Source organism: Scyliorhinus torazame, chromosome 24 (genome assembly GCF_047496885.1).
Source record: "Scyliorhinus torazame isolate Kashiwa2021f chromosome 24, sScyTor2.1, whole genome shotgun sequence".
Lineage (NCBI taxonomy): Eukaryota > Metazoa > Chordata > Chondrichthyes > Carcharhiniformes > Scyliorhinidae > Scyliorhinus > Scyliorhinus torazame.
In genome coordinates this window covers 48838273-48859107 of record NC_092730.1, presented here as the reverse complement: position 1 = coordinate 48859107, position 20835 = coordinate 48838273, and the positions used below count along the sequence as shown (strand labels likewise).

At 44.7% G+C, this 20835-nt stretch overlaps 2 non-coding genes across 2 annotated transcripts; one reads left to right on the top strand and one right to left on the bottom strand.

Moving 5' to 3' along the window:
* The first annotated feature begins 2569 nt into the window (after positions 1 to 2569).
* trnas-uga (transfer RNA serine (anticodon UGA)) lies at positions 2570 to 2651 on the top strand. Its single transcript has one exon. It is a non-coding gene; the product is annotated as a tRNA-Ser (tRNA).
* Positions 2652 to 6828: 4177 nt separating this feature from the next.
* On the bottom strand, positions 6829 to 6919 carry trnap-agg (transfer RNA proline (anticodon AGG)). Its single transcript is given in 2 exon segments — positions 6829 to 6864; positions 6884 to 6919. It is a non-coding gene; the product is annotated as a tRNA-Pro (tRNA).
* Positions 6920 to 20835: the final 13916 nt, after the last annotated feature.

Sequence of the window (20835 nt, the reverse complement as noted above, 5' to 3'; positions counted from 1 at the left end):
TTCAAGTATTCTCCTTCTCAATCTGCTGAAGGCTGAGCTGACACATTGGAGGTGAGGGCAAATCCTATCTGCTGGATCTGCCTTTTTCCAGCGGTGGCTTCCGGTCATGGAAAACGGTCCACATTTTCCACGATCTCGCCATTTTATTCTGTGTGCCATTTCTATGTGAGTGTTGACAACATAATTCAGCTCTTGGTATTCACCATGATTCAGTCAGTGGTGGTCTGTGGAAAGTAGGAGTCAGTCTGTGGAGCTCTGTCTCCCATAGTCTTGACGTTCAGAGTGACCGTTACACAGTCCTTGTGGCGACAAGGTCCCATTTGCACATTGAGGATTCGCACCATTCGGTTATTTGACACTACCACCCTGCTAAGTGCGATCAATTTTGAAATACAATTGCTGCACATTTCAGTCCCTGACACTATATGGCAGAGTCAGATTCATTCCATATTTGTAATATACCAATCATTCTTCGGATTGTTACATATCTTCTGCAACAATCTGTCTTTGGGATTCAGTTAAGTCGCTTTGCGAGAGTCACTGGGACTGTATGAGAGTCTGTCATTCAGTATCTTTCATACTCTGAAAATCTGTGTGAAGGTTGAACTAAATCTGTAATGATCAATCTCTAATATCGTTATTGAGTGGATAAAATCATTATGTTGTTTGCTAGTTTCCGTTAAAACGCCTGCATATCAGAATCATGACAAGACTTTCAGTGGCAGTGGGCATGCGCGTGTGTTGGGGGAGGTGCATATAGACATTTGGGTGGTGAATGAATCTTTATCTGTCAGTCCCTGCTGTGCCCAGTAACAAGTCTTACAACACCAGGTTAAAGTCCAACAGGTGTGTTTCAAACGCTAGCTTTCGGAGCACTGCTCGTTCCTCAGGTGAATGAAGAGGTATGTTCCGGAAACATATATATATAGGCAAAGTCAAAAATGCAAGACAATGCTTTGAATACCAGCATTTGCAGGTAATTAAGTCTTTACAGGTCCAGAGATGAAATGAAAATCGCTTATTGTCACAAGTCGGTTTCAAATTAAGTTACCGTGAAAAGCCACATTCCGTCGCCTGTTAGGGGAGGCTGGTACGAGAATTGAACCGTGCTTCTGATCTGACTTGGTCGGCTTTTAAAGCCAGCGATTTAGCCCTGTGCTAAACCAGATAGGTGTAACCCCACGTTAAAGGGGTGTGAATTGGCTCACACCAGGACAGTTGGTAGGATTTCGCAAGCCCAGGCCAGATGGTGGGGGATAAATGAAATGCGACATGAATCCAAGGTCCCGGTTGAGGCCGTACACAAACTTGGCTAGAAGTTTCTGTTCGGCGATTTTCATTGTCGCGCGTCCTGAAGGACGCCTTGCAGAACGCTTACCCGCAGATCAGAGGCTCAATGCCCTTGACTGCTGAAGTGTTCTCCTATGTGTTCTCTGGTGTGTCATGTAAATATTCGATTCATTCTCTATCTGCAGACTCTGTTGCTTTGTGTGGCACAGGTCTCCCCAGACCAACGAGCCAGCCGCTGATTTGATCTCACTTGAAGCAACTTTTAATTGCGTCCAAAGCCCATCAGTTTCCCCACACAATTATAAATCAGAAATATGAATGGACAATGTGACATTTATCTCTCTGTCCTGGAGCTGATCAGAAGCAGTGATGTCAGTTTGCACCACTCGCCAAGTCGGTCTGTGGATGCGCCTCGCCAATCACGTGGGTAATGTAACTCTGCCAGTCAGTGGGTTCAGTTGGCATTTTAGGAGAAATTCGAAATCATCATGACTTCATCAGTGGCCTCATGGTTAAGGTGTGAGTGATGTTTATCATGATGTGATCAAATGAGTGTCTGTTTCAGTCTTTCCGCGGGGAGTTTTCATGCTGAGGAGAAACATGTTGGACATGGTCTGGGAATGATTCACTCCGGTCCATTCCCAACATATCCTGCCCTGATGGGATGGGTTTTTACTTCCAATCGTTGCAGAACACTTTTAAATATTGATTAATATTCGTTAATTATCATTTATTAAGTATTGTTTCATATGTTTAGTGTAGTTTATATAAAAATACTAATTACCAGACGCGATAAATTTTTACTTTCATTCCCGAAACAGCCAAATTGGGTGAAAACCATCAATGAGATGCAAAGGGAGCCCCGATCATTTGTGTGGTCAGTGGTTTGTTTATGGAGCTGAGTAAATATTGTTACACAAACTATTTAATCAGTGGAATTGTGCGTTTCGGGAGTTGAGATTTTCGAGTCTCTCAAGGCTTCTCTCCAAATGCAATGGCCATTTTCCACGAAGATTCAACCCCTCCTCACATAAACACGATTAGAACATAGAAAATTCAGAACAGGCCCTTCGGCCCACGATGTTGTGCCGAACCTTTGTCCTAGATTAATCATAGATTATCATTGAATTTACAGTGCAGAAGGAGGCCATTCGGCCCACCGTGTCTGCACCGGCCGACTATTGGTCGCTTGAATGGAATAACTTCCTGGAGTGATTCCAGGCTGGTTTTAGAATGTATTCCATCGACCAAATTACTAATGAATGACGCATTGAACGCAGCTGCGATGGCCGAGTGGTTAAGGCGTTGGACTTGAAATCCAATGGGGTTTCCCCGCGCAGGTTCGAATCCTGCTCGCAGCGACTGTGATTCGAATTGTTTCTTCAACTCCCCGCACAAGCCTCTGACTCGAAAATTAATGCTTTTTCCGATTGTTTGTAAATAAGCGGTTTGAACGTTAATCAAGTTCTGTCAGATACTTAACATTTTTGGGGGGGACTGAAGGAAATATTCAGATGAATAAGGAACTCACACCCAAAACAACAATCAGTAAATAATAACATTTCCTGCAACGTTCGGAAGGAGAAGCAGCAACGGCAGCGAATGGAAACGTGGTTTGGTTTCATTCAGGTGAACGGATTTCGGGGTAAAAAGATCGTGCCAGAACTGGAACATATTTTAAAAATATTTTCTTGTTTCTCCTTTGTCTCTCTATCTGTTTCTTTGTTTCTTTCTCTCTCCCTCACTCATTGTTTTTGTGCTTCTCCGGGGACTGATTGGATACACAGCGAAACTCAGCCCCATCTCATTCCAACTCTTTTGGACCAACACGTCCTGGTGATGGACGGTCCTGAATCAGTGGAAGAATCGACAACTATTCCATTCTTGGCTCTGTGAGAAGTTCCATTCCTGGTTGTGAGGTGGCTCTGAGGTAAAGGGATCGAGAGAGAACGAGGTAACTGCAGTCTGACTCTTACTCTGAAAACCAGTTAGTGCGCCCTTGTAGAAAGTGGATGTGTCTGAGAACAGGAGGAAAGCAGATCATGGGCCTGTGATTGATTTTATTGAGCCGGACCTTGAAAAGTTAAGGAGACTTTTAACCAGTCGGTGCCTGTCTGAGAACTGGTAAGGAATTAAGGCTGATATTGAAACGGTTGATATTGAATTAGTTGAGGCAAACCGATTCTTTATGAGGTGTTGGTATTTTGTTTTCAGAGACACTGTCATACTTTCTTAAAATATGATTTGTGCTTGTTTTTGTTTTGTTCAATATTTTGGGGAATCTATTTGGAGCGGGTGCAGTTGGTTAATATCTGTGCCTCTTGCTTGGCAGCTCCCCGGGAAGCAGCAGCTCCATTCCTATCGAGATCTGTGGACACAAACATGATATCCAAACTATTGCGCACTGCTGCCATCCCCTGGTTGAACGCGAGTTGTACAACACGGTAACTCTGTATTCGTAACACATTTCAATTGGAGCAAAAGAACATTAACATGGTTAAATATTATCATTGTAGTAATCATCTTGAAATCCCCAGATATCTGATTTCTGACTGAGCTACCCAGCTTTAGCCGATCTATCGGAATATGAAAGATTCCCATTGCAGCCATATTGGTTACAAGAATATCGAATCCCTGATTTAATACATTCACCCGCTTCATTGTTTGTGTATTCGTTCTATAAATACAGAGGGGGCAACATTGCCCAGGGACAGGTGGTGGTATAGTGGTGACTGTCCCAGCATTTGACCCAGATTCAGTTCCTGCCCATCACAGTGGTGAATTATTTAATTAGATACCGCAGGTCAGGGCAGAAAAGGAGTGGACACTCCTCAAATAAAATTCACCAATTGTTTTCATCACCCATGGGTTCCTTATGTAATAACCAGCATCAATATGTTTTGAGTGGAAACTTAGTTTAAATAAACGACAATCTTCAACATTAATAACTAAGTTCTCAGTCTGAAACAATAGTAAGTAGGTGGGTTAAACGGGACAAAAATACGAGCCACGCAAAGTTCCGTTTACAAAATGAGCTTAAAACACTCCTAGTGGCTGAATAACTTAATCACTAAGTAAGTTACATAATTGTTACCAGTAAAAAGTTATTAATGAAACAGGATGAAAAGGGCAGCATCCAGGGCACAAGGACAAGGTAATGTCTCAGACCAGAGTAAGAGTCCAATGTGATGACACACAGAACATCAGAAACATATTGCATAAATACATTTATTGTGGACTGGTGCAATCTCCTGGCTGAACGGGAGCCGTGTGACACGGACACTTTCATTCAGGAGCGTTTTAAATTGGAGTGAAATGCACACAAACAACACGAATTTCTTTCTGCTCACTGTGCCAGTTAGAGTGATCTGTATTAAACAGCAGGAGCGGGATCCACAGTCTTCACCTTGTTTTAAAATAATTTAGAGTACCCAATTATTTTTTCCCAATTAAGGGGCAATTTAGCGTGGCCAATCCACCTAGCATGCACATCTTTGGATTCTGGGGGCGAAACCCACGCAAACACGGGAGAATGTGCAAACTTCACACGGACAGTGACCCAGAGCCGGGATCGAATCTGGGACCTCGGCGCCGTGAGGCAGTCGTGCTGACCACTGTGCCGCCATGCTGCCCTCGCAGTTTCGTTGTTGAAATGAAATCAAAATAAACAATTTTTGTCCCTTGCTTTTCGTCCTGGGACCATGGGTAACTTGGGTTATTTTTGGTTTGTTGGCCTCCACTGCGAAGAGAATAAAACACATACGGGACCAGTCTTTGCCGTTGCTGAGTGCTGAGTAAGCACTGTGCAATGGTCACTCCGAACGATTCTGTCATGAAGCTGCTTTTCAAGTATTCTCTTTCTCAATCTGCTGAAGGCTGAGCTGACACATTGGAGGTGAGGGCGAATCCTATCTGATGGATCTGCCTTTTTCCAGTGGTGGCTTCCGGTCATGGAAAACGGTCCACATTTTCCACGACCTCGCCATTTTATTCTGTGTGCCATTTCTATGTGAGTGTTGACAACATAATTCAGCTCTTGGTATTCAGCAAGATTCAGGGACAGCACGGTAGAATAGTGGTTAGCACTATGGCTTCACAGCGCCGGGTCGCAGGTTCGATTCCCACTTGGATCACTGCCTGTGTTCTCCCTGTGTCTGCGTGGGTTTCCTCCGGGTCTCCGGTTTCCTACCACACTCCAAAGATGTGCAGTATAGGTGGATTGGCCATGCTAAATTACCCTTAGGTTAGATGGGGTTGCTGGGATACGGGGAAAGGGTGGACGCGTGGGCTTCAGTGGGGTGCTATTTGAAGAGCCGGTGCAGATTCCATGGTACGAATGGCCACCTCTGCACTGTAAATTCTATGATTCTATATTCCCTTAGAAAATGCATAATGAATGAAAATCGCTTATTGTCACAAGTAGGCTTCAAATGAAGTTACTGTGAAAAGCCCATAGTCGCCACATTCCGGCGCCTGTTCGTGGAGGCTGGTACGGGAATTGAACCGTGCTGCTGGCCTGCTTTTGTCTGCTTTAAAAGCCAGCGATTTACCCCAGGGTGCTAAACCAACCCCTGTCTGGTTTTTAGTCTAAACCATTCATCTCACACGTCTCCAGACTGAAAATCATCTTTCGTCGTTTGAAGTTCTAGACTGTCCACGTATCAGTTCAGAAAATGTCCAAGTTTGTACTATCATCAAACGTTGAAACTGTTCCCTCTACACCATGTTCTAGCACATTGTTATATACCAGGGAAAGCAAATATTCCAGTAGGAACCCATGTCGAACACTACAAACCTTCTTCCAGTCCGAAAATTCTCTACTGGCCATTATATTCTGTTTGTGATTATTCAACCACATTTATATCCATATTGCTACTGTCCCTTTTATTCCAGGAGCTACACATTTCGCTAATTCTGTGCAGTTTTGGTTTCCTTATTTAGGTAAATACGGTTCAGAGGAAGTTTCCTCGATTGGTCCAGGAATGAGCGGGTTTTCTAATGAGGAAAGGTTAGACAGACTGCACTTGTTTCCAGTGGAGATGTGAAGAGTGACAGTTGATTTGATTGAAGTACATCAGATTTTGAATGGTCTTGGCAAGGTGGACGTGGAAAGGATGTCGCTGCTTGTGGGTGAGACCAGAACTACTGGGCAGGTAAAAACAAGGATGTCGCCCTTTTCGGATGGAGATGTGGAAATTTCTCACTCCCAGAGAGTTGTGCGACTTTGGAACTCTGCCTCAGAAGGCGGCGGAAGCGGGACATTGATTATTTTAAAGGCAGAGATTCAGCAAATAAATCAAAGGTTTATCGGGGTTACAGACAAACATTGCATTCAGCAAACTACCTGGATGCACAAGCGTTCGTTTGTTTTACTTGATATCTGAGGATAAATTCAGAGTCCTGCACCATGGTGAAACGGTCTTTAAATGTCGCGTTAGTTTCTTCACGTGTTCTGTACTGACACATTCTCTGGAGCTCAAACCTGCTCCCGAATTCAGTCAATGACACCACATGGATCGTACTGATTAAACATGAACAGGGCTCGTCCGAGATTTGAACCCGGGACCTCTCGCATTTTACCGTTAACGGAAGTCCCTAAGCGAGAATCATACCCCTAGACCAACGAGCCAACCGACAAGCGGCCGTCACTCAAACCATTGCTTCTCGAAGCCTATTGTATCAGCTCAATGCGCTTTTTAATTCCTTTTCAATTTGGTTTCGTTGTTGAAATAAAATCAAAAGAAACATTTTTTGTCCCTTGCTTTTCGTACTGGGATCATTGAGTAAATTGGAGTATTTTTGGTTTGTTGGCCTCCACTGAAAACAGAATAAAACACATACGGGACCAGTCTTTGCCGTTGCTGAGTAAGCACTGTGCAATAGTCACTCCGAACGATTCTGTCATGAAGCTGCTCTTCAAGTATTCTCTTTCTCAATCTGCTGAAGGCTGAGCTGACACATTGGAGGTGAGGGCGAATCCTATCTGATGGATCTGCCTTTTTCCAGTGGTGGCTTCCGGTCATGGAAAACGGTCCACATTTTCCACGATCTCGCCATTTTATTCTGTGTGCCATTTCTGTGTGAGTGTTGACAACATAACTCAGCTCTTGGTATTCACCATGATTCAGTCAGTGGTGGTCTGTGGAAAGTAGGAGTCAGTCTGTGGAGCTCTGTCTCCCATAGTCTTGACGTTCAGAGTGACCGTTACACAGTCATTGTGGCGACAAGGTCCCATTTGCACATTGAGGATTCGCACCATCCGGTTATTTGACACTACCACCCTGCTAAGTGCGATCAATTTTGAAATACAATTGCTGCATCTTTCAGTCTCTGACACTATATGGCAGAGTCAGATTCATTGCATATTTGTAATATACTAATCATTCTTCGGCTTGTTACATATCTTCTGCAACTATCTGTATTTGGGATTCAGTTAAATCGCTTTGCGAGAGTCTCTTGGACTGTATGAGAGTCTGTCATTCATTCAATATCTTTCATACTCTGAAAATCTCTGTGAAGGTTGAACTAAATCTGTAATGATCAATCTCTGATATTGTTATTGAGTGGACAAAATCATTATGTTGTTTGCTAGTTTCCGTTAAAACGTCTGCATATCAGAATCATGACAAAACTTTCAGTGGCAGTGGGCATGCGCGTGTGTTGGGGGAGGTGCATATAGACATTTGGGTGGTGAATGAATCTTTATCTGTCAGTCCCTGCTGTGCCCAGTAACAAGTCTTACAACACCAGGTTAAAGTCCAACAGGTGTGTTTCAAACGCTAGCTTTCGGAGCACTGCTCGTTCCTCAGGTGAATGAAGAGGTATGTTCCGGAAACATATATATAGGCAAAGTCAAAAATGCAAGACAATGCTTTGAATGCCAGCATTTGCAGGTAATTAAGTCTTTACAGGTCCAGGGATGAAATGAAAATGAAAATGAAAATCGCTTATTGTCACAAGTAGGTTTCAAATTAAGTTACCGTGAAAAGCGACATTCCGTCGCCTGTTAGGGGAGGCTGGTACGAGAATTGAACCGTGCTTCTGATCTGACTTGGTCGGCTTTTAAAGCCAGCGATTTAGCCCTGTGCTAAACCAGATAGGATAACCCCCCCCCCCCCCGTTAAAGGGGTGTGAATTGGCTCACACCAGGACAGTTGGTAGGATTTCGCAAGCCCAGGCCAGATGGTGGGGGATAAATGAAATGCGACATGAATCCAAGGTCCCGGTTGAGGCCGTACACATGAATGCGGAACTTGGCTAGAAGTTTCTGTTCGGCGATTTTCATTGTCGCGTGTCCTGAAGGACGCCTTGCAGAACGCTTACCCGGAGATCAGAGGCTCAATGCCCTTGACTGCTGAAGTGTTCTCCGACGTGTTCTCTGGTGTGACATGTAAATATTCGATTCATTCTCTATCTGCAGACTCTGTTGCTTTGTGTGGCACAGGTCTCCCCAGACCAACGAGCCAGCCGCTGATTTGATCTCACTTGAAGCAACTTTTAATTGCGTCCAAAGCCCATCAGTTTCCCCACACAATTATAAATCAGAAATATGAATGGACAATGTGACATTTATCTCTCTGTTCTGGCTCTGATCAGAAGCAGTGATGTCAGTTTGCACCACTCGCCAAGTCGGTCTGTGGATGCGCCTCGCCAATCACGTCGGTAATGTATTTCTGTCAGTCAGTGGGTTCAGTTGGCATTTTACAAAGAACAAAGAACAAAGAAATGTACAGCACAGGAACAGGCCCTTCGGCCCTCCAAGCCCGTGCCGACCATACTGCCCGACTAAACTACAATCTTCTACACTTCCTGGGTCCGTATCCTTCTATTCCCATCCTATTCATATATTTGTCAAGATGCCCCTTAAATGTCCCTATCGTCCCTGCCTCCACTACCTCCTCCGGTAGTGAGTTCCAGGCACCCACTACCCTCTGCGTAAAAAACTTGCCTCGTACATCTACTCTAAACTTTGCCCCTCTCACCTTAAACCTATGCCCCCTAGTAATTGACCCCTCTACCCTGGGGAAAAGCCTCTGACTATCCACTCTGTCTTTGCCCCTCATTTTAGGAGAAATTCGAAGTCATCATGACTTCATCAGTGGCCTCATGGTTAAGGTGTGAGTGATGTTAATCATGATGTGATCAAATGTGTGTCTGTTTCAGTCTTTCCGCAGGGAGTTTTCATGCTGAGGAGAAACATGTTGGACATGGTCTGGGAATGTTTCACTCCGGTCCATTCCCAACATATCCTGCCCTGATGGGATGGGCTTTTCCTTCCAATCGTTGCAGAACACTTTTTAAATATTGATTAATATTCGTTAATTATCATTTATTAAGTATTGTTTCATACGTTTAGTGCAGTTTATTTAAAAATACTAATTACCAGACGCGATAAATTTTTACTTTCATTCCCGAAACAGCCAAATTGGGTGAAAACCATCAATGAGATGCAAAGGGAGCCCCGATCATTTGTGTGGTCAGTGGTTTGTTTATGGAGCTGAGTAAATATTCCAGAGCAGAGCCGCTGCGAGCGGGGTTCGAACTTCCACGGGGATACAATAATGTGGGTTTGCCGTTTGTGTCCACACATTTGGCGAGGAATGGAGCTGCTGCTGCCCGGTGAGCTGGGCAAGCAAGAGACACAGATATTGACCAACTGCACCCGCTCCAAATAGATTCCCCAAACTACTGGACAAAACAAAAACAAACACAACTGATCTTTTCAGAAACTATGTCAGTCTCTTCGAAAACAATATGCCAACACCGCTTCAAGATTCGATCTGCTGTAAGAATTCACTATGAACTGTCTCAATGTCAGCCGTAATTCCTTACCATCTCTCAGTCAGAAGCTGACTGTTTCGAAGTTTCCGTCACTTTTCTAGGCCCGGTTCAGTAAAATCAATCACACCCCCATGATCTGCTTTTCTCCTGTTCTCAGACACATCCACTTTCTACAAGTGCGCACGAAATGATTTGAAGAGTAAGAGTCAGACTCGTTCTCTCTCGATCCCTTTATCCCAGAGCCACCTCACAACCAGGAATGGAACTTCTTACAGAGCAAGAATGGAATAGTTTGTCGATTCTTCTACTGATTCACGACCGTCCATCACCAGGACGTATTGGTCCAAAAGAGTTGGGATGAGATGGGGCTGAGTTTCACTGTGTATCCAATCAGTCCCCGGAGAAGCACAAAAACAGTGAGGGAGGGAGAGAGAAAGAAACATATAGAGAGACAACAGAAAGAGAACAAGAAAATATTTTTTTGAAATGTTCCATTTCTGCCACGATCTTTTTACACAGAAATACATTCACCTGAATGAAACCGAACCACGTTTCCATTCGCTGCCGTTGCTGCTTCTCCTTCCGAACGTTGCAGGAAACTTTATTATTTATTGATTGTTGCTTTGAGTGTGAACTCCTTATTTATCTTTATGTTTCGTTTAGTTTCCAAAAAGAACGTTTTTCTAAAAAACTGAATTCGATAAATGTTAGTACCGTTGACAGACAACCAACCGAAATTCCGATTCATTGTCGAGCCGGCAGCTTTTCCGGGGAGTTGAACAAACATTTCGAATCACACTCGAATCTGCGGGGGGGAAACGCTATTGGATTTGAGGTCCAACGACTTGACCACTCGGCCATCACAGCTGCATCAATCAACAGTAATTTGGTCGATAGAATACATTCTAAAGCCGGCCTGGAATCACTCCAGGAAGTCATTGCATTCAAGCGATCAAAGCGGCCCCGGGGTTTATGTGAGGAGGGGTTGAATCTTGTGGAAAATAACCATTCGATTTGGAGAGAAGCCTTCAGATATTCGAAAATCTGAGTTCCCTAAACGCACAATTCCACTGATTAAATAGTTTGTGTAACAACATCAGTTACATTGGAAAAATATAAGAAATTCATGTTCCTTTTCAAATGCAGCAGCGCTAAACTTCCCAGTCTGGATGAAAATTAAAATGATGAATCTAGAAAATAGAGCACAGAGGGAGACCAGTGGAGACCGAATGGTCACGTGATGACGCAACTAAAATGATCACGTGTCTGGATTCCTGCAATTCTCCCCGGATCGCGGTCAGAGCACAAGCCAGGAGGAGCAGCTCAATTATTAAATCAATTATTTTTTTATTACAACTCCTTGGTTTCCAGTCATTCAAAGACGACCATTTCTACATGGTGTCAGGAGTGGACATTATAGCAGAAGCATTTGAACGCATCAACCTCCTTGCTTCATAGAATCGTAGATTCTCCAGCGCAGAAAGCCATTCGGCCCAACAAGTCATTACTTACCCTCCGAATGAGCACCGCAGCCACTCTCCACAAGAAGAGGTTTAATGGGCAATGTAGCAGCTCGGCTAGCTCAGTCGGTAAAGCACGGAACTCTATAATCCCAGAGTCGTGGGTTCGAGCCCCATGTTGGGCGCTTCCTTACTATTATCGGTAAAGATTGATGCTGAATGAGCTGTCTTCACAACAAGAAGGCCAGGTTATGTCGCTGGACTGGGAATCCAGAGATCTGAACTAACCCTTGACAAGATTTAACAAATCTGGAATTGAAATTTCGTCTCAGTAATGGCGCAGAAAGGTTCTGCTTCAGGCGGATCAATTTCCACAACTGGGAACGATTTGAACACAACAGGGAACGATTTGACACAACCACAGTGAAGATCTGTCACCAGCAGAGTGACGGTTCCGACAGAGAGAGCACAGTTACACAGCAGAGAGCACGGTTACACAGCAGAAAACACATTTTCCGAAAAAAACAGTCTCTTCATATCGGCACCTTTTCTGTGTGTGCGTCCTGATAGTCTCTTCCTGCATTTCTCTGTGTCTTTCTCTGTCTGTCACAGCCGTGATGATGTTACGGATTCATCTCACTTTTCCCAAACAGTAATTGTGATTGACAGATACAGAAATATTTCCACACTGACATTCAGTACCAATGTCTGATAGAGACTGAATTCCACTCTCACAAAAAGTACCAGACATTGACTCATAATAAAGGCATCCTGCTCTCACAACCTGTTCCAGAGACTGAGGTGCAGACTGTTCCCTCCACTCGCGAACACTACTTGTGATTTACAGATACAGAACAAATCTCAGTCAGGTGAGTAGCAGAGTTTGATGGGTACGACATGTATTCCACAATCGCCTTCTCCGCGCCAGATAATTAGACGCAGTCGACATACGGTGTCTGTGTTGTTTTAACAAGAGTTTTACACAAGAACCGGAACACATTTACACAATATCAGGGTATAAGACGGAGGAGCAGAAGTAGACCATTCAGCCTATCGAATGTGCTCTGTATTTCAATGAGATAATGCTTGATCTGATAGATGACGTGTTATGACCTCATACGGTGGCACGCTGTCACAGTGGCTACCTCACAGCGCCCGCGATCCGGGTTCAATTCCAGCCTTTGGTCACTGACTGAATGGAGTTTGCACTTTTTTTCTTTGTCTATGGGTTTCCTCCGGGTGCTGCGATTTCGTCGCACGTCCAAATGTGTGTGGGTTAGGTGGAATGCCCATGCTAAATTGCCCCTTTGTGTTTATAAAGTTGGGTAGTGCGTTACAGGGATGTGGTTGGGGCATAGGGACACTTTCAGAGGGTCGGTGCAGAGTCGATGGGCCGAATGGCCACCTTTTACATTTTAATGATTTCATGATGATCCTCATGCCCACTTTCCCGGCTTTTCATCTCTAGATTTCATGATTAACCTTTAAAACCAATACTCCAACTAAGCCTCAGGTACCAGTAACTCCTCAATGGGCGCTAATTTTCCGGCTACCAATCATTTGATCAGTCTGAGGGAAGTCGCATCCTGGAAACATCATAAATTGATCCAGTTCCAAAGTAAATTAAGTCGCTTCAGTCCCTGATAACCATAGGCTGCTTTCCCCGTTGACGGTGAGATCTGACTGATGGTGATTTAACCTGAGGATCACGATACCTCAGGCGAATGGCAAGGCTGTGACGGCGGGGTTTTCCTGATTCAGTTCTATTGTAACCGTGTGATCTGAATCTAATTAACCTGGTTCTCACTCTGTTAATATTGTCTCACGCTGAGGCAGACCTCACCGATTGGATAGACGAGTGATCGTTCTTCAGTCTTGTCATGGACGAATCCGCTAAATATAAGACCATAAGACCATAAGAAATAGGAGCCGAAGTAAGGCCATTCGGCCCATCGAGTCCACTCCGCCATTCAATCATGGCTGATTTCAACTCCATTTACCCGCTCTCTCCCCACAGCCCTTAATTCCTCGAGAAATCAAGAATTTATCAACTTCTGTCTTAAAGACACTCAACGTCCCGGCCTCCACCGCCCTCTGTGGCAATGAATTCCACAGACCCACCACTCTCTGGCAGAAGAAATTTCTCCTCATCTCTATTCTAACGTGACTCCCTTTTATTCTACGGCTGTGCCCCCCTGTCCTAGTCTCCCCTGCTAATGGAAACAACTTCCCTACATCCACCCTATCTAAGCCATTCATTATCTTGTAAGTTTCTATTAGATCTCCCCTCAACCTCCTAAGCTCCAATGAATATAATCCCAGGATCCTCAGACGTTCATCGTATGTTAGGCCTACCATTCCTGGGATCATCCGTGTGAAACTCCGCTGGACCCGCTCCAGTGCCAGTATGTCCTTCCTGAGGCGTGGTGCCCAAAATTGCTCACAGTATTCTAAATGGGGCCTAACTAATGCTTTATAAAGCTTCGGAAGTACATCCCTGCTTTTATATTCCAAGCCTCTTGAGATGAATGACAACATTGCATTTGCTTTCTTAATTACGGACTCAACCTGCAAGTTTACCTTTAGAGAATCCTGGACTAGGACCCACAAGTCCCTTTGCACTTCAGCATTATGAATTTTGTCACCGTTTAGAATATAGTCCATGCCTCTATTCTTTTTTTCCAAAGTTCAAGACCTCGCGCTTGCCCACGTTGAATTTCATCAGCCATTTCTTGGACCACTCTCCTAAACTGTCTAAATCTTTCTGGAGCCTCCTCACCTCCTCCATACTACCTGTCCCTCCACCTATCTTTGTATCACCGGCAAACTTAGCCAGAATGCCCCCAGTCCCGTCATCTAGATCGTTAATATATAAAGAGAACAGCTGTGGCCCCAACACTGAACCCTGCGGGAGACCACTCATCACCGGTTGCAATTCCGAAAAAGAACCTTTAATCCCAACTCTCTGCCTTCTGGCTGACAGCCAATCGTCAATCCATGTTAGTACCTTGCCTCGAATACCATGGGCCCTTATTTTACTCAGCAGTCTCCCGTGAGGCACCTTATCAAAGGCCTTTTGGAAGTCAAGATAGATAAAATCCATTGGCTCTCCTTGGTCTAACCTATTTATTATCTCTTCAAAGAACTCTAACAGGTTTGTCAGGCACGACCTCCACTTACTAAATCCATGCTGACTTGTCCTAATCCGACCCTGCACTTCCAAGAATTTAGAAATCTCATCCTTAACAATGGATTCTAGAATCTTGCCAACAACCGAGGTTAGGCTAATTGGCCTATAGTTCTCCCTCTTTATCCTTGTTCCCTTCTTGAACAGGGGGTTACAACAGCGATTTTCCAATCCTCTGGGACTTTCCCTGACTCCAGTGACTTTTGAAAGATCATAACTAACGCCTCCACTATTTCTTCAGCAATCTCCTTTAGAACTCTGGGATGTAGCCCATCTGGGCCCGGAGATTTATCAATTTTTAGACCTCTTAATTTCTCTAGCACTTTCTCCTTTGTGATGGCTACCATATTCAACTCTGCCCCCTGACTCTCCGGAATTGTTGGGCTTTTACTCATGTCTTCTACAGTGAAGACTGACGCAAAGTACTTATTTAGTTCCTCAGCTATTTCCTTGTCTCCCATCACTAGATTACCAGTGTCATTTTGGAGCGGCCCAATGTCAACTTTTGCCTTCCGTTTGTATTTAATGTATTTAAAGAAACTTTTACTATCATTCCTAATGTTACTGGCTAGCCTACCTTCATATTTGATCCTCTCTTTCCTTATTTCTCTCTTTGTTATCCTCTGTTTGTTTTTGTAGCCTTCCCAATCTTCTGACTTCCCACTACTCTTTGCCACATTTATAGGCTTTCTCTTTTGCTTTGATGCATTCCCTTACTTCCTTTGTCAGTCATGGCTGCCGAATCCCCCCTCTGATAATCTTTCTTTTCTTTGGGATGAACCTCTGTACTGTGTCCTCAATTACACCCAGAAATTCCTGCCATTGCTGTTCTACTGTCATTCCCACTAGGCTCTGCTCCAAGTCGATTTTCGTCACCCACCCCCTCTCTCTCTCACCCACACCCTCTCTCACCCACCCCCTCTCTCTCACCCACCGCCTCTCTCTCTCACCCCTCTCTCTCTCACCCCCCCTCTCTCTCTCACCCCCCTCTCTCTCTCACCCCTCTCTCTCTCACCCAGTTCCTCCCTCATGCCCCTGTAGTTACCTTTATTTAACTGTAACACCTTTACATCTGATTCTACCTTCTTTCTTTCAAATTGGAGATTGAATTCTACCATATTATGATCACTAATCCTAACTCCTAAGTGCTCCCTTACTTTAAGATCTTTAATCAAGTCTGGCTCATTACATAACACTAAGTCCAGTATGGCATGTTCCCTCGTGGGCTCCATCACAAGCTGTTCCAAAAAGCCCTCCTGTAAACATTCAATGAATTCCCTTTCCTTGGGTCCACTGACAGCATTATTTATCCAGTCCACCTGCATATTGAAGTCCCCCATGATCACTGTGACCTTGCCTTTCTGACATGCACTTTCTATTTCGTGGTGCATTTTGTGCCCCCGGTCCTGACCTCTGTTTGGAGGCCTGTACGTAACTCCCATTATGTTTTTTATGCCTTTGTGGTTCCTCAACTCTACCCACAGAGACTCCACATCATCTGACCCTATGTCGTTTAGTGCTATTGATTTAATTTCATTCCTAATTAACAAGGCAACCCCGCCCCCTCTGCCCACCTCTCTGTCTTTTCGATAGGTTGTGAATCCCTGGATGTTTAAATGCCAGTCCTGAACCCCCTGCAACCATGTCTCTGTGATGCCTACCACGTCATACCTGCCAGTCATAATCTGGGCCACAAGCTCATCTACCTTGTTCCGTACACTGCGCACATTTAAATATAGCACCTTTAATTCTCTATTGACCGTCCCTTTTTGTTTTCTGAGTGTGGTGTACCTTGGTTTACTGAGCCTTTCCATACACTGTGTCATATTTTGTGGGATGGGGACTATCGTAACCTCTCTTGAGTTTTGTCTTTTCGTGCTTTTCTGTATTCCTAAGCAGCTATGCTTCCCACTGATTACTTCACCTCTTGGTTCCCTGACTTTCCATCCCCCCCCCCCAATCTTTAGTTTAAAGTCCTATTGACCACCCTATTTACTCTTTTCGCCAGAACACTGGTCCCAGCTCGGTTCAGGTGGAGACCATCCCAACGGTATAGGTCCTCCCTGTCCCAAAGCTGATGCCAGTGTCCCATGAAAAGGAACCCCTCTTTCCCACACCACTCTTTCAGCCACGTGTTAACTTCCCTTATTCTTGCCTCCCTATGCCAATTTGCACGTGGCTCGGGCAGTAATCCGGAGATTATGACCCTTGAGGACCTATTTTTTAATTTGAATCCTAGCTCTTTATAATCTCGAAACAGGTCCTCTTTCCTAGACGTGCCTATGTTGTTGGTACCGACATCGGCCACAAAAACTGGATCCTCCCCCTCCCTCTCAGTATCCTTTCAAGCCGGTCAGATATACCAGGCAACGTACCATGCGGGACTCTTTATCCTCCTCACAAAGGATACTATCTATTCCCCTGATAATATAATCCCCTACAACTACAACTTGCCTATTTACTCCCTCCCCTTGAATGGCCTGCTGAACCATGGTGCCTTGGTCAGCTGACTCATCCTTCCTGCAGCCCTGTTCGCCATCCACACAGGGAGCAAGTGCCTCATACCTGTTGGACAGGGTCAAGGGCTGAGGCTCTTGAGTTCCTGACTGCTGGTTCCCTTTAACTGCCTGACCTGCAGTCACACCCTGCTGTCCCTGGCCACTGGCAGGATTTAAACTAGTTACTCTGACAGGTGTGACTGCCTCCTGAAACACAGTGTCCAGGTAAGTCTCCCCCTCCCGGATGTGCTTCATTGTTTGAAGCTCAGACTCCAGCTCATCAACTCTGAGCCGGAGCTCTTCGAGCAGCCAACACTTACTGCAGATGTGGTCGCTGCAGCTCGCAATGCGGTCTGCCAGCTCCCACATCAAGCAGCTCAAGCACATCACCTGACCAGCCATCACTAATTAATTAATTAGTTTAATTTAAGTTTACGAGTTAAGCTGTGTTTTGTTTTAAATGTGGTGCCGATTTGCTATCAACCACAATATGAAGGCACTTTCTGGAAAGTTTACCTTTCAACCAGCAATAGTCTCATCGTACCACAATAATTTATCATTAATCTGCTCCAAGTATACTTTCACGACTCGCTGAAAGAATATAATCCCTATTTCCTGGGGAATAAAGCCAGGCAGGAGTAGAAACCTGTAACTGAATGATCAGAAAATGTCCATCGTGAAATGTGTGTTCCGATGATCGACGGATTCCTCTGTGAAGCCGGGAGCGTTTGTTTTGGTTGTCAAATGCTGGTTGATTCCAGTCTTTCAGCGGGGGCCTTTCACACTGTGTGGAAACCTCTTGGAAATAATATTGAAGTGTTTCACATCAGTCCATTCATAAAGGTCCCTGAATGTGATGGGAATTCATTTTATTGAAAAACACTGCATTTCCAACATGAACACGGGGCTGGAGTCAAAGATCATAGAATTTACAGTGCAGAAGGAGGCCATTCGGCCCTTCGAGTCTGCACCGGCTCTTGGAAAGAGCATCCTACCCAACGTCAACACCCCCACCCTATCCCCATAACCCACTAACTCCACCCACCACTAAGGGCACTTTTGGACACTAAGAGCAATTTATCATGGCCAATCCACCTAACCTGCACATCTTTGGACTCTGGGCGGATATTTTCCATCAGTTCATGGATGCAAAACGAATTAAGACGTTTCGACGCATGCACTTGTCGGTTGAGGTGGCCGAGTGGTGAAGGCGATGAACTGCTAGTCCTTTGCGCTCTGTAACGGCGTTCGAATCCCATCCTAGTCGATTTTTCATACGCTGTTTTCTCGGAAGTGGGACTCATTTTTCGATGATGGATCTGCAATCACTGACGTGCAAATCCATTCCAGGTTGTGAGGCCGGATTGCATCGAGCTGTGTTGGAAAAGCGAGAATTCAAAATTCAGTCTTGTTCTGATTGAGATGAATTGATCGGGTAGGGAGAGAGGAACCACTTTGATTTGGCTTACTGTCACGTGTACTGAAGTACAGTGAAAAGTATTTTTCTGCTACCAAGGCATATACACATTACATACAGAGTGGGCAAAAAAAGAATAATCGACACAGTGCATTGCCAAATGTTACATCGACAAACAGTGATTGGTTACAGTGCGGAACAAGTGGACAAACAAAGTAAATCCATGAGCAAGAGCAGCATAGGGCGTCGTGAATAGTGTTCTTACAGGGAACAGATCAGTCCGAGGGAGAGTTGTTGAGGAGTCTAGTAGCTGTGGGGAAGACGCTGTTCCTATGTCTGGATGTGCGGGTCTTCAGACTTCAGTGCCTTCTGGCTGTTGAAATAGTCTGTAAAAAGTCAAAACCTGGGTGGGAGGGTCTCTGATAATGTTGTCTGCTGTCCTGCGGCAGCGGGAGTTGTAGACAGAATCACTGTGCGGGTGGCAAGCTTGTGTGATGGGTTGGGCTGAGTTCACCACATTGCAGTTTCTTGCGAAGTTGGACCGGGCAGTTGCCATACCAAGCTGAGATGCAGCCCGATAGGATGCTCTCTATGGCGCATCTTTAGAAGTTTGTGAGAGTCGAAGCAGACATGACGAGTTTCTTGTCCTTCCTTCGGAGGTAGAAACGATGTTGGGCTTTCTAGATTGTTGCATCAACGTGAGTGGACCAGGACAGACTGTTGGTGATGGCGACCCCCAGAGTTGTAAAGCTATCGACCATCTCCACTTCGCACCCATTGATGCAGACGGGTGTGTGTGTTGTGCAACGCTTCATGGCGTCGATGATCAGTTCCTTGGTCTTTCCGATATTTAGAGACAGGCTGTTTTAGGTACTGTTATGGGCGAGGCGTTTTCCGAACCCCAAAATGTATCAGAGAGTTCTACCGATCTCTCCCTTTCATGGATTTGTTGCTTTTCCTAGCACATGGCTTTTTCCCTAGGTGTGGGATTACAATTATGGACACGTGGGTTTTTAAACACAAAACACTGTTTATTCCATGAACTCAACTGAACATCTTAAATAAACATTGGATCTCTTACCACAGCTTACTTCAAAGATAACTCAGGAAATATTGGAACATTAAATAATTCCTTAAACTGTTCCTTCAAACTTCCAAGAGACTTAACACCTTGAAACAGAATCACATCAGGTTAAAGGCTTTACAATCATCAGTTTAAATCACCCAAATGATCCAAAGATGGTCTTTTATGTCAGAGATCCAGCTCCCTGCTAACACAGACACTCCCAAGCTCTTTTCAAACTTGCAGCTCCCTGGAAACACACAGACAAACGCAAGCTGCTTTTTAAACTGAAAGTAAAAACCTGAAAAATGGCTGACCTAAAGCCCAGCTCCACCCACTCTCTGGCATCACTGTTTTCTTAAAGGTACATTGCTCAAACATCCATGTCTTAAAGGTACTCTTACATGACACCTCCACCCAAGAAAAAAAAACTTCAATTTCAAGATGGTTTCATTTTTCACTTTTGCACCATTCACTAAGAAATATACACAGTAAATATACACTTTCGCTTAAAAAAAAACAACACATGCAAACAGGTATAAGAATATAGTCCATTTTTTCTTTGTTCTTCTTCCTCCAACCGAAATCCTTCTCGATTGACAGTCTCTTTGAACAAAATCTCTGCACGAGATCTCTGCACGGGGGCAGCACGGTAGCCTTGTGGATAGCACAATTGCTTCACAGCTCCAGGATCCCAGGTTCGATTCTGGCTTGAGTCACTGTCTGTGCGGAGTCTGCACATCCTCCCCGTGTGTGCGTGGGTTTCCTCCGGGTGCTCCGGTTTCCTCCCACAGTCCAAAGATGTGCGGGTTAGGTGGATTGGCCATGATAAATTGCCCTTCGTGTCCAAAATTGCCCGTGGGGTTACTGGGTTATGGGGATAGGGTGGCGGTGTTGACCTTGGGTAGGGTGCTCTTTCCAAGAACCGGTGCAGACTCGATGGGCTGAATGGCCTCCTTCTGCTCTGTAAATTCTATGATAATGATCCATCAATTCCTCTACTCCTCTGAATTTCTCTTTAGAATCAGATACTTTAGTTCAATCTGACCACATAGTCCCTTGCAATTCTCCAATACAGGAACATTGGTGATCACAGCTTTCAGGCAGCCAAATGCCTGTTGAAAGTACGCTGTCCATTG